Genomic DNA, 14,658 nt, shown 5'->3' with positions numbered 1-14,658 from the left:
AACTCTACAGAGGCTTAGCTTTTATCACTATCATGTAGACTATGTCTGCAAAAGAAAACAAAAAAAGAAAGGGAAAAGAAAAAGTTTCTCCAAGAATATGCATGTAATTTTCATAGCAGAGTGAGTCCTTGAGTCCTGCAAAGGACAAAGCTGTGATCAAGCAAAAGTAGTATCACCGCATTTTTCAGTCCTACAAGCTCTAAACATTTCACATCTATCAACACTTGTGTGTACTTCTAAAGGTAAAAATAATGAATTCTTACAGAAATGAGCATTCATACATACACCTAGTAGATGTTTGACTCTTGACTGAAAGAAAAAAAGGTTTATACATTAAATTGGAAAGCCCTATAGCACAGAATATGGTTCCAGAATGAAAACAATAAAAGAAAATTCCATTCCAATTGTCATAGTTTGTCCTTAGCTAAAAGTGTTTAATTTTAAAGATTTGTCAGTGGGACATATATATGCAATAGTCTGAGCAAGAGACAGGAAAAGTGATCAGATTTTGTTACTTGTTCTGTTGTTGCTTTGTTTTCATGGTACTTAATTCATCTACAAATTTAACTATTTATGCAAAAGGTTTTGTTAAGCTTAATGACTTCATGTTTTTGAAGACAATCCTTATACAGCCAGTAATGCAGATCTTTGTTTTGATGATGGCAATGGTGTTGAAAACTAGCAAGATAGCCATTCCCCTCCCTGAAAAAGAACATAGCTTTTATGAACATTTCTAGAAACAACATATATAACTACAGTAATATGGCATTTCAGCACCAAAAAGGATTTGGGTTTTGGGAGAACAAAGAAAGGACTCAACTCCAGGCAGGACAAACATGGTACTAGAATCCAGGGCAGGATACATATGGGATTGATTATACAACAGGACAAACGTCTATAATCATTGATGTCAATGAAATACTATATACACAAATACACATAAGACATCTGCACACTGTGCCGCATACTATCTTTTTTCTAAATCTAGCAAGTTTCCCTGCTCCATCATGCACATACACTTTTCCAGGCTGGCTATTACAAGGACAGAAGTCATTTACGCAAGGTAACTCTGCCAGCAAATCCCTCGGGATGGATGAAAAGCGGGAGCTCTCCAGGGCCTAATGCCTGAAGCCCTTTGATCTCAGCTGCACATCTCTGCTTGGCAGCAGGCAGGTACAGCACATGATGGCCCTGTGCCAGCCACACTGTGCATCCATGGCTCCTGGCAGAGAAAGCGTGTAATTCCTGGGAAGGAAAACCTCCTCAGGATGCCAGGGGAACAAAATGAAATGACTCCTGGCAGGATGCAGAACGGGGATTTTTCATGCACGGCAGATCTAGGTATCGCTTTGCAGAATGAGAGATTGAAAAACTGACAAGGCAAACACAACTGGTAGGAGTAGGAGGGACAGACAGACACAGAGAGATCTCCCCCCTTCTGAGCCAAAGATACAGCTTTTGGCAAAAACACGATTAAGATTTAATTACTAGATAAGAACAATATTAGAATCCCCATGGGAAAATCCTCTGTTGCTCACAGCAGGAATAAATCACCAAATTAATTTTTGTCAGCACATGCATAATCCGAGCCAAGGTAGAAATAACATTTGACTTAAAACTCCTTGTAGAGCACATCTTTGCCTTATCCTGGCAAGGATTAAATATCTATGAACATGCTCAGTTGTGGTATCACAAACCAATAGGTTTTCTGTTAAAATAAACAGATGGAATAGGTTTTATTGAGCTCATTTCATAAACCAGACCAGGCAGCAAACTCAGAAAGGCTGCCAGTGAACCCAACCTTGCAGCTTCACTCTAAGACGGACAGGGAGACACACTGAATTCCAACTGTGAACATCTTACTGCCATGATGAGCAAACTCTTCTCCCCACAACCTCAATTTCTCCTCCAGAAAGATCTAAGGTAATATGTTTTCGCAGAAGACAAAACAACAGAGTAAGGCAAGTTTGCCAGCTGAACATCTTCTTGGATATCATAACCCAACAATCACTTCATGCTCTACAAGCCCTGGGGTGCAATCACTGAACTTGGGTGAAGTGGTACCACGAGCCAACTTCAAGCTCTGCACTGCTTGAATCTTCAATACCGAGCTGAATGACTAGTCAGACATCTGCTATAACGTGCTTGGTTGGTTTCCAAGAAGCAGATAGTTGAGCACAAATACAGTAGACTAAGCAGCAGGAAGACAATCCCATCTTCCTTTAAAACCACGGCATTTTTCTCAACCTCCACTCTTCTACTGTAAAACCAGAAACTATTGCCAGCTTACAGACTAATTTTGAGAAACACGGAGGCTTTCATACAATACTCATGACTAGTGGAAACTTTTGCTGCAGTGCAGTTAAAATATTATTATGAATATCAGCCAGCCTGTTGTCAATGCCAGTAAACTTTCTCAACATACGGGGTGGAGGGCTGGTTTTTAATGCCTTTCTTTCCCTTAGCAGGAGAAACCAAAGTCAGTATAAGAGTAGAAAGCTCATCACTTAGGTGAAAACCAATGTGTGAATCCAAAGAAACTAAAATCTGGTTATGGGTTTGGAAATTGATTGCGGCAAATTTCCATTATTCACTTAGAGAAGAGGGTGCTTGGGAACTCTGGAAGTCTAGGAAATTAGAGATAGTCAAAGTAACTCCTCTGAAAAAATATTTCTTCAGTAACAGCACAGTAAGTTTTGGTGATCATGTTGGCAGCAAATGTCTCATGAAGTCTTAACCATTATTTATTTCTTTTATTCACAAGCAAGCCTTTAGTCCTTCCTTGCATGCAAGTTTTTAGGGCAAGCCAGCTGGTAAAGAGAATCAAGGGAAATGAAGCATTCACTGAAAGTTTGGGAATTAGGTGTTTCTTGTTGGTCTCAGGAGAGGATCATAAAAAAAACTGTAAGCAGGAGCATGAAGTGTTCAAAGATCTCAGACTTTCATTAATGAGAACTTCCAGTCAGGACCCCACAGCATGTTGAGGATGGAGTAATTATACAAATAATAAGATAATAATGAGAAAGAAGATATGAAAGCTTCCTCCACCAAGATGCTGTCTTCAGCTGATTGTAATGGCAGCTGGTTCAAACCAAAAACTTCCAACACTCCTAAAAGGCAGACAAACTCTAAGTTGAGGGGCATGTGCCTTCCAAACTCAGGCAACAGGGACATTGTTCCTGTGTTTCACCATCCCCATCATAAAAACCCTCTTCATTATATCTGAACTAAAGCTCCCCTGTCTTCGTTTAAAACCATTACCTCTTGTCCCATCACAACAGGCCCTACTAAACAGTTTGTCCCCATCTTCCCTATAAGCCCCCTTAAAGTATTGAAGAGCCACAAGAAGGCCTCCCCGGAGCCTTCTTTCATCCCAGTTGAACAGCCTCAACTCTCTCAGCCTTTCCTCATAGGAGAGGTGTTCCATCCCTCTAACCATTTTCATTGCCTTGCTCTGGACCTCCTCTAACAGGTCCATATCTAACAGGTCCTGTGCTGGAAGCACCAGAGTTGGATGCAGCACTCCAGGTGGGGTCTCACCAGAGCAGAGCAGAGGGGCAGAATCACCTCCTTCGACCTGCTGGCCACACTGCTTTTGATGCAGCCCAAGGTACAACTGGCTTTCTGGGCTGCGAGTGCACATTGCTGGTTCGTGTTCAGCCTCTCATGCACCAGCATCCCCAAGTCCTTCTCCACAGGGCTGCTCTCAATCCCTTCATCGCTCAGCCTGTATTGGTACCAGGGTAATCATGGCAGTCAAATAAATGCGAGCAGCAAAGAATGGAGAAATTTTACAACACTCTGCACACAGATGTAAGCAGGAAGGGACCAAGAAACTTGGGACACCTCATAGTACAAATCTATAAATATTTCACCAGCTGATGCAAGTGAAGCTGCACAATTTTGGCTTGTTTAAGAGCAAAACTGGCTGCCACTGCTTCTAGCCTGGGAATACAAATCCACATCTGTTAGATCAGTTGATACAACTGGAAAATACAGACAATACCTGCTCCAGGCTCCAAGCCTCACCTTGCTCACATTCACCATGACCAAGCCCAACATAGCTCCAAGAACTGGGCACATAGTCCTGCCAGCACTTGCAGAGGAGCCATGGGACCTGGGCATTTCTCACGGCCCACAGTCCTGTGTCTCAGATACCCCTCTCCAGAGACAAAATAGCCATGCTAGACTGAGGGTAGCTCTGGACCAAAGCACCGTAGCTATTTCTAAGGACCAGGCTCAGAGGATGTGTGTTGTCACACCCCTCCTGTCATGGTTTGAGCAGCCTCAAAATCCAATTCTGATTCCTAGCCCCCCTCCCACATCTCATCCCCATGTGAGATGGGTTTTCCAGACAAAAACACAAGACTCAATATGGGGGGAAAGGAATATATTACAGGACTGTACAAATAAATAAATACTTACACTATAATACATTACATATAATCTTAACTCTATTTCTATCTCTACCATGACAATAATATTTACAATGGGCCAAATCTCTTCTCCCTCCAAATAAAAGTCCAGGAGAGAAGAAGAAGAAAAAGACCCCTTCCAGTCTCTCAGCAGCAGGTCTCTCTCTAGGCAGCAGGCTCTCTTCTTCTCTTCCAGGCAGAAGCAGTTGCTGGCTCTCTGCCAGCACACACGAGGGAGGCCTCCAAGCCTCTCTCGGCCCCCGTCTTCAAACGGGGGTCTTTCCATGGGCTGCGTAACCCCAGACAAGGTCGCGTCACCACGGTCATATCACGAAGCACAGGGGTCTTCGTGACGGTCTGGTATCCTCAGGGGAAATCAAGCCCCTGTGCAGAGCTCCCATGCTCTGCCTCAAAGATGGCTGCCAGCTTCTCTGAAGCCTGGCAGCAGTGGGGGGGGGGGGGGGGACGCCAAGGTCACCCCCCACACACACATTCCTTTGGCCGTCCTGGCTTTAGCTCTCAGGAGGCCATGAGCTTCTTGCTCTTCTCTCAGTGCATAGTGCACTCCAAGACTCTTTCAAGTGAGTCCATCATTTTCCTCTCTCTCAGAGGAGTCTCCAAGGGAGTTTGGGGGTTTTGGTTATTTAGTTCTTACCCTGAAACTCTGTTCCTGCTGCTGGCTCGGTTCTCTTGTCCTGCTTTCTGCTGCTGGCTCTTTTCTCTCTTTCCTTGCAGGAGTTTTTCTGTCTGCTTTCTTGGTCCTTATCAGTTGGCTCTTTGCCACTGCTCTCGGACGCTGCTGTCCCTGCTGCTCCGTCTGCCCACTTGCAGTGGAGAAAACTCCTCCAACTTCTCAGCCACAGGCACTTAGTTCAGTTCAACACCATTCCAAGTCCACATAGCCCCCTAGCCGGGGGCTGGGGGGGGCCGGAGGCCCCAAGGGCTCCCTGAGCCCCTTCCTCGTGGCTCTCACAACATGGCCACTTCTTCTTCTTCAACCAGAACCACTGCTTCTCTTCCGGTGGAGAGATATGTTTATATTTTGCAGGAGCACTGATTGGGTCAAACCCCAAGGGTCACCACCCCCTGGGGGTTACCACTTTCCTAGTTTCGGGGGAAAAAAACTGGCTCAAACCACTACACCTCCCCAGGACCACACCAGGTTGCTCAGCAGCAGCTTGTCTAGCTCAAGCCTGCTATCTGCACCCTGTGCATGCAAATATGCCCTTTGCAGCTGTGCAACCCCTCTGGATGTTTCACTGACCTATATTGCCATGTGCACACATCCCAGAGCAGCAATGGTGAGTGCCATTTCCTCTGCACATCTCAGCAGTTTTCCACTGTGCCCACCAATCACCTTGTGCACTGCAGAAAGGACCACTTCCAGCACATCCTCAAGCCTCAGATGAAAACACAGACCTTTGGCTGAGTATTTAGGCATCATCACAGCTCTGACACACTCACCAAGAGTGCAATAGATTGAGCAGTGCAGCTCAAATCACCAGAGGTACAACTATGTCTGAACAGCAGCAGGGCCAGTATGTCGGATGCAACAGGAGCTCACTAAACAGGCCTATTAGCCAGAAAAATAGGGCACACTGCCAATTAAATTATTAACCTCCAGGCACATTTACATGCATCGGACATATTCGGCTTTTCCAGCTTTACTTCTTTTGCTACACTCAGTGACCCATACACGTCACAGCACTATACATGGCTAGGAAAACATCTTTATATCATTTTATAAGTGAAGAATAGCAGACACTAAGTCCTGCAGAAAATCATGACAGAAGTCAAGGGGAGAGCCAGAAGATACATCTCCTGACTCACCATACAATGTTCCTCTCATCACATCACATTTCAGAGTAGGGACATTGCTGTGTCTGCAACATGTTGATTAAGTTGCACAAGCACAAAGGTGGTAAGTATGCAAATTTAAAGCATGTGGGATTTTTACCTAAGTGAACAGTCTGTTTGTTTTCAGTTCAACTTCTTACATGGATGAAGTTATATGCACCTTAAAGTCTTTGTCAGCCATGATATAAAAAGTGCCAAGATCTTGCATTTTGAAATCTGTAAATATAAAAATAAAAAAGAAGAATCATTCAATTTGCATGGTACTATTTCTCTTTCCTCTCTGCTCTGAACTAAATGCATGCTTCCAATCAATGGCACTCTGAGCTCTGTTGCATGGGGTACATTGCCCTGAAGTCCTATCAAAATGCACAGCAGCAGCAGTAGGATCTGCAGCTGGCTAGGTCCCAAAGGCATTGGATCCTCTGACTACATTTACGGTCACAAATTTTTGACGAGTTAAAGCTGAAGGAGTGACATTCTTTCATTCCTCAGGTTCAAATAATTCATTTTTTAAGCATGTCAAAACTTCTAAAAATCACTTAAATCACAGTCATGGGTGTTTTTTTCCTGAGTCTGAACAGGGAAAGTACTGACATAAGCATGCTGGGGGAAGCTCTGCAGCATAGGAAACTCCTAAGTATAGCTCCCACTGGTTTTCAATGGGAATTATGCCCTTCAGTCTCACAAATCCTTTTGAACATTTACTCCACAATGCACATCTTTCTTTGCAAGCTCCATGCTGAGCAGCTCTGCCTTCTGGCAATGGGAAATGCCTGACTGCTCTCCTGATGCAACGCAAATAGAGAAGGGAAAGAAAGAGACAAAACTGACCTTACTTCAAATCACAGAGCAGGGTTGTCTATAATAATCAGTTCACAATAAGAATATCAAAGAGAGGTTTCCATAAGTTAATATATTTGACAGGGCATTTTGAGAGGCTCAGGGAAGTAGAAACCACTTTTACGTAGTCAGAACAAAAGCAGCAGGCAAAACCAGGTGTTAAAAAGCCTCTAACACTGTGGAGTTTCCCTCAGTAGTCTGTTTTGAGTCATATTTTAATTTCACACAGCTGTTAGGTGAACATCATTTCATTCGTATGCTCTAGCACCATCTAGCTTGTGCCTAAGGTAACTAACTAAGGTCCATTACTTTCTCCTCAAGTAGGGAAATCCTTAATTGTGTCATTTTCTCTGAGTGTCAGCGTTTTGGTTATTTTAGTTGCTTTGACATAATAATCCAAATGAAAATAAAAACTGTGAGAACAAAGCAGCCTCACTTGTTAAAGAGGCCCCTTTATGGAGCAATTCCTGCAGCTGTATCTTTTTCCATCTGTTGGTTTCTCTGTTCCCTCTTTTCCGTGTTTGAATCCTACCACTCATATGGCACAGGTCTACACTGCAGCAGAGTGTAACAGAGGATGGAGCTTGCAAACCAACTGTGTGCAATGCCACTGGGGGAGGTCACACTGAACTAGTACTCATGTTATCTCCCTCCTGAACAAGAGCAGACAGGTCCAAAGGCCATGGTGTCTGCAATGCTGGCTCTGGCAGCCCTGGGGTACAGCCTTAGCTCCTCCACTGCAAAGCAGTTTGGCAAAAAGGAGCTGGGGCAGGCACTGATTTGGGGATTGTTCCCATTTTTGCTGAGCTGAAGCTCTAGGGAGGAACTCAACTGGTTTGTTTTCCTGACAGCAGCTTCCTGACTACATCAGCCAGTGAGTTACAAAGTGGTGCTGCCAAAAGCACAGTAATGCAGGGAGCCTGGTCACAATCAGGTGTATCTAGACACAAAGCAAAACCTATCCTTCTGCCTAAGCTGCAGTATAGCTTTATGTGTTTATGGGAAAAGCCCTTAAGGCTGTCAGTCAGAAGCTTTCAACTTAATTTTGCAAACATGGTAAGTCTCCACGATTTGAGCCTTTTTTATACAAGGTGATGAAAAACACAGGAGCCAGGCTCAGCAGGGACAGTGCCCTTCAGAGCAGTTTAGAGATCCTCAGCTCAGCACTAAGCCAGGGCAAACCATTTTCAAAAACCGCATTTTCCTGCCTGCAGGTTACAATATGCTCACAGAGGCAGAAAGCTCATTACTGGCCCTAATCTAAAGGCTGTCCTCCCTGACTTGGTGTCCGCTCGACATGCCCGTGCCACCGTTTCCTGCGCAGGGGGCTGGGCCCCTTGGAGCATTCCCACCCCTGGGAGCTCACGGGGCGGGCAGCCAGAGCACGTGCACGGTGACAGACCGCGCGTCTACCGGCGGCGTTTGGCAACACGGCCCAACTTCACAGAGGACGCTCCATCTGTCACTGTGTTCTGCAGCAGAGCTTGACCTCGCTAGCACTAAGGAAGCCTCAGCAGATTAACATTTAATGATGCTTTCAGTTTCAGCCCTTGTAGTTTTTCAGCTCTCAGAGGGCAGACATGAAAAAGAAAAAAAATCATATATTATGTACAGCATATGGGTCTTCTTGCAACTGTGTCCTTTAATATGTTTGACAGATTCAGATTTTTAAAATTCTTTCTGCATTGAAAAAAAATCTACATATATTTTACTCCAGAAACAGAACATCAGTTGCCTCTTGTATACAAAGACCATTTTTGTTTTGATTTGTGTAACCATCATACCTAATTCAGTTTAAATAAATAAACACAAGGAGATATGGGTTTTGGTAGTTGTCTGAACAGAAGCAAGGAAACCAAACCTTGCCAAGACATGGATTAAGCAAGATCCTTCATGTCACTCTTTGTTGCCTTGAAAAACACATCTAACCACATAACTTAATGCAAAAATAAATCCTTAAGGGACAATAAAGTGGAGCAGAAACACAGAGTTTCCATTCTATTTGTTAAGCACTTCTATCCATCTTTTTTTATTTTCTGCTTGTGAAGCATTCAGCTTGTGCTCCACACTGAGGAGCATATGTGGACAAATCACCTGGAGGTCTACTCTATGTTCCCAGAGGAACATCAGTGCTACCTGGAGCACCAGCTGACGTCAGTAAGATTATCTATAAGCACAGAAGACGTTGAAGAAACAACATTATGGTATGAACGTTCATGAAATATATATATGGTGTCGTGGCTGAGCCTCTGATGATTTAGATTAGTATTTATAGGAAATAGTGACCTGGAAGACAGATTTACAAGAGAAAGTAAAGGGACAAATGTGATGGCCTAGAAGGAGGGAGAAACACAAAGGCCAGCAGAGAGATCCCAAGCTGTTGAACATTTCTGGAAGATAAGGATAAGAATTTTAATTTTGGGATAATATTTACCAAAAGACAAGGCAATAGTCAGATCCTTAAAGCAAGTAGATCACAAAGTGATAAGACAACTGCCAAGAGGATAATTTGTGCTGCTTCAGCAATGGTGCTGTTGGGGGAAACTAGATGGGAATGCAGGAGGCTACAGGGGGAAAGCATCAACTCAATACCGGTACTGGTCACTTCAGCAGCCAGAGCTCAGCTGCTATGTGCACAATATTAAGGAAAATACCTGAGGTGTTAAAAGTCCAATGAAAGTAAGAGCTGTGCAGTCATGAGGGAAAAAAAAAAGGCAATTAACCTGCCCCACCCAGTAGCCTTTTAGAGTTTGTTTTTTTAAGTAGTGCCCATGAGCCTTCAGCAGCCAGCCACGTGATGCTCAGTAGTACCCCACCAGCAATAAGGTTACCATGGCAAGCTGCTAGTACAGGCTTCTTTGCCTGAAGAAATCAGAGCTTCAAAAACTATTATCATTGCCTAAAAAACTGACAAAAGTAAATTGGGAAGAGGGTAATTGGGAAGAACTTTTTTTTGCAGTCAAGATCCTCCAAAGTAAGAAAAAGAAATTGCTTTTTAAGGATTAAAATTGCAAAATCTTAAGGTTGCAGCAGATTCCAAACCAGCCTAGAAACTGAGAATCATGACTTTTGAGGAAAGGGTGTAAGACCTCAGCACTTGACCTACGAGCTCACCGAAGGGGTTCTACTTTAAAAATATACAAGGCTCCAAAAATACGCCCACTGAATTTATTAGAAGAGCCTTCAGTTCTTCTAAAACCTTAAGAGAGATCACAAAAGAGAAGACACTGCACAGATTTTCTCAGGAGGTACTTTTACTGGTAAACTTAGAAAATAAGGGAACTTGGCAAAAGTTTAAAGGGTAACATTCAACCAAAATAAAGCATTCCACAAAGCATTGACTTAGCACATGGTAACCCATACAACTTAGCATAATCCAACCCATCCTGTCTCAAGCTACCCAAAATATTAAGAAAGAAGATTAGGAGAAGTAAAGAAAGAGAGAGAAAACGAGGAAAATTATAGCTACCACCCCTAGATCCAGCGTAGATCCAGCTACAGGAGTCCAGGAAGGTGGCAGGGTTCAAACAGCATGGACACCACATGTTGCTGCTTTTACTTGCTTTGTCCCCCTGTGGCCATCTGCCCTCTTGCCCCCAGGCAGGACTTCTGGCTCACTGGCCACTCTGGAACTCTGGGGTGGGGTGAGGGGCAGTGCTCCCAGTGTGCCAGCCATTCTGGAGCTGGGTTAGGGAGAGAAGGGGGTGCAGTATGGGGGAGTGCTCCCTCGGTTGCTTTTGACTGACAGCTGCCATGGGGTTGCCCACGGAGGCTCCAACAGGCTGGGGTATGGGACAGGGCATTACCTCACCTTCAGGAAATTCAACCTGTCCCTTCCCCACGCACACATACACACTTGAGTTGGTCTGAGTCAGTAATTAATATAATACTTCAGTGTCTCACAAAGGGCCCCCTATAAAGGCTTACAACACCCACAGTAAGATAGAGAACAACTCCATTCACAGATAGTCAGAGCTTGTGCTCAACAGTTCAAGTCGGAGCAGATCTGGCTTATAGGAAACTTTTCTCATCTTAGCGTTGTACAAGGCCACGGGTTTAATGCTGCAGGCATTTTACATCTTCATGGCCATCTCTGTTCTACTCTGCTATAGTTACTGCTTCATTTTGTTAACAAGAGAGAATTGAAAAAATACATGCTAAAGTGATTGCCTAATCATCACATCAAATTAATTTAAAAAAAAATTCACTATGATCAAATAGTTATTTACAAAAAAGCAACACACAGAGCACATTACTTGTTTGGGTTGAATCTCACCCAGTCTGAACAGACAGCCTTTGTGCAAGGAAGAGGAAGGAAGATCAAGGCTGTGTACCAGCAGCCTTTGGACTCATTTTAGAAATCAGAGCATCTTTCCTGCTGCTCCATCACATTCCATTTGAGAATTATTCTTGTCCCGTTGCTGTGCATCCTGAGGAACCTCTGATGCCTGAGTCAGTGCTTCCCCTTCCAGAAATACCCTGACCCCCTCCATTCTCCCTCTACCATCAAGGTAAAGGCCATGAGAGTCCACACAAAGAGCTTGCACGCTCTATGCCTCCAAAACACAGGATTGACAACAACAGTCCTCTGTCACCCCCATCCCCTAATGACATCTCTTAATCTAGGTTTTCAGTGAGGAAATGTGCCAGCCAAATGCATAATGCATTATTTGTAAGTAATTTAACCCAAAGAGCTTTGTTCCAAACTCATGTAAAGCTCTGCAGATATAACAAAGCACTCAGGATACAACTTATTTTAGGAATCAGCAATATGCTTTAAGCAGAAATCTCAACTTGTAAATACTGCGTTCTGGCCCAGCAGATTTCCCTCCTGATAGACCATGACCACTTCATAATTCTAGGGCAAAACCATGAAGATTAATAAAAAGCAGAAAAAGGATTTTAATCAACACAGCCAGCTGGCCTGTGTTTTGGATTATGTTGTGGAAGGCAAAGTGTAACATTGAAATTGAATGAAAAATGCAAAGCACTGATTACCCTACAGACTATCTACCAGCTAAATTAACATTAAACTCAAATTTGCAAATCCCATGCTTGTATTACTGTGTTAGGCAATTGTGATATATTTAACATCAACTAGAAATTAAAACATCTGCCTTTAAAATAATGAGTTGTGTTTCAAATCCTGTTCATAAAAGTCATTTTCTGTCTGTTACTAAGAAGATGACCTATTTTAGATCTCATCCTTTAAAAGTAAAGTATTGTGATGAGTTCCTTTTCTGGAGGGAGTAAAGCAGGACACAGGACATCTGGAAAGCAGCTAGTGAGGGATGAGGCGAGGGAGCCTGCTCAAAGCCTGGGAGCAGGAAGATGAAGGCTTTTCCTATACAGGGGCATGCAGCCAAAGGATGGGAGTTCTGTTCTGCAGAGGAACAGCTCTGGGTGCCTGGAAGAAGGTGTCTCCTCCGAGATACAGACCCAGAGAGGTGTCGGAGGCTGCAGCCTGGCTGCTGCTCCTGGTCAGCAGATGTAGGCTGCTGCCAGCTGCTGTGGGGTGAAGGGAGAAGGAGGGAAACAAGCTGGCTGGACCCAGGCCAAGGAGCAACAAAAGGCTTGTGTGCCATTACCACATCACCCTGCCCCGCCAGCCACCCAGCCTGCAGAGCACCATAGCAACCAGGGTTAAAATTGGGTCAGGATTGCCAGTGCAAAACTTGTTAGGGTTTGCACTGAAAATGTTCATTCATGTGCTATTTTGACAGAAAACATGCTATTTGGTGAAGCTGAAGAGGGGAGAGGAGACTGTGTTTATGTAGAAATCAGTGAGCAAAGTGTTGTGAGTGCATGAATTTTTCTTTTTTTAACCTACACTGTACCTGGACAAGATGCACTAGGACTAACTAAAGTGCCATAGCATGGTCTTGAACCTTACTGAGGTTCCAGGCAGCGCCCACAGTGCCCTGGGTGCATCAGCCAGGCTGCTGATACCTGCTATTGACCACCTGCTGACACTTCCCCAAGGCTTGGCAGGAGAGGAAGCAAGTCAGTGGACAAATATATGTAATCTAGGACTGGGACATGCTTATGCCTTGGTCTTTCCTTAGAAAGCACTGTCCTTTCAGCTAAACAATTCTAAGAGTGGGGGTTATAGCCAGCAACTGCCGCTCCAGGTATTATGTGACGGTTTGCAGATGTTAATTCAGTCCATATTAGAAGAATTTAACAAATACTATGCATGCATAAGAGCAGGGGAGGGAGCATGGAATGTAACAGTGAAAACCATTTCTTCCAATTACTTGATTACCACTGTCCAGAAAAAGAAATCATTCACATTTTTTCTGAAGAAATATTTCTGTAGCCTAACAAGGATTTTGAGTTAATATGCCAAGATAAAAGCATTCAAACTGAAAAGCTAAATCTAGACTTATACCCTCACTGGGCCAGCCACCCTGCTCAATGGGACCCAGTGGCGTCGCCCACACATTCTCAAAGCTGCTTGCCTCGACTTCTCTGTGAGGTCCCTGCTAGTCGCAATGTGCCCAGGGGTTCAAGAAGGCCAATGGCATCCTGGTTTGTATCAGAAATAGTGTGGCCAACAGGACCAGGGAAGTGATTGTCCCTCTGGACTCGGCACTGGTGAGGCTGCACCTTGAGTCCTGTGTTCAGTTTTTGGGCCCCTCACTACAAGAAAGACATTGAGGTGCAGGAGCATGTCCAGAGAAGGGCAACAGAGCTGGGAAAGGGTCTGGAGCACAAGTCATATGAGGAGTGGCTGAGGGAGCTGGGGGTGTTTAGCCTGGAGAAAGGAGGCTCAGGGGGGACCTTATCACTCTTTACAACTACCTGAAAGGAGGTTGTAGCCAGGTGGGGATCGTGCTCTTCTCCCAGACAACTAACAGTAGGACAACTGTTGTACCAGGGGAGGTTCAGGTTGGACATCAGGAAGGATTTCTTCATGGAAAAGATGGGTAAGCATTGGAATGGGCTGCCCAGGGAGGTGGTGGAGTCACCAACCCTGGAAGTGTCCAAGACAAGGTGGTGTTCAGTCAAAGGTTGGACTCTATGGTCTCAGAGGTCTTTTCCAACCTAAACGATTCTGTGTTTCTGATTTTTCAAAAGTGCTGAGCACACTGTTTTACTAAAACAGGACCTGTTTGATTAATCCCAAACATACATAATCCTGAAATATCTGAGTATCTCAGTGTGTCTAACACATTTAGCCTTATAACACCGACCCATTTCCAAATCCTCTTCTCCTTCATGAAGTATAACAATTAGTGAAGTTTTATTAGTGAGCAATGGAGGCATGAAGGCCTCATCAGTGGCCCCAGGTCTACAGAGGAGCAAGAATGCATGCCAGCCTCCTTGTGTCACAAATGTTACCCAAAGCTCTGGATCTACAAATTAAAACTTCCCAAACATCCTGTTTCAAAAAGCACCATCTCCCCTAAGAAATCTGAGAGACATTACTCAAGATTCTTTTGTCTGGAATGAACTAAACAGAACATAAAATTTATGAGGTGATATGATCAGCCTCCCTGTTCTGCTTACTAATATTTTTTAAGGTGTTGACCAATTAAAATCA

The sequence above is a fragment of the Neopelma chrysocephalum genome, unplaced genomic scaffold (assembly GCF_003984885.1).
Source record: "Neopelma chrysocephalum unplaced genomic scaffold, ASM398488v2 Primary Assembly neopelma1_59, whole genome shotgun sequence".
NCBI classification, from domain to species: domain Eukaryota; kingdom Metazoa; phylum Chordata; class Aves; order Passeriformes; family Pipridae; genus Neopelma; species Neopelma chrysocephalum.
Note: the sequence above shows the minus strand (reverse complement) of the source record.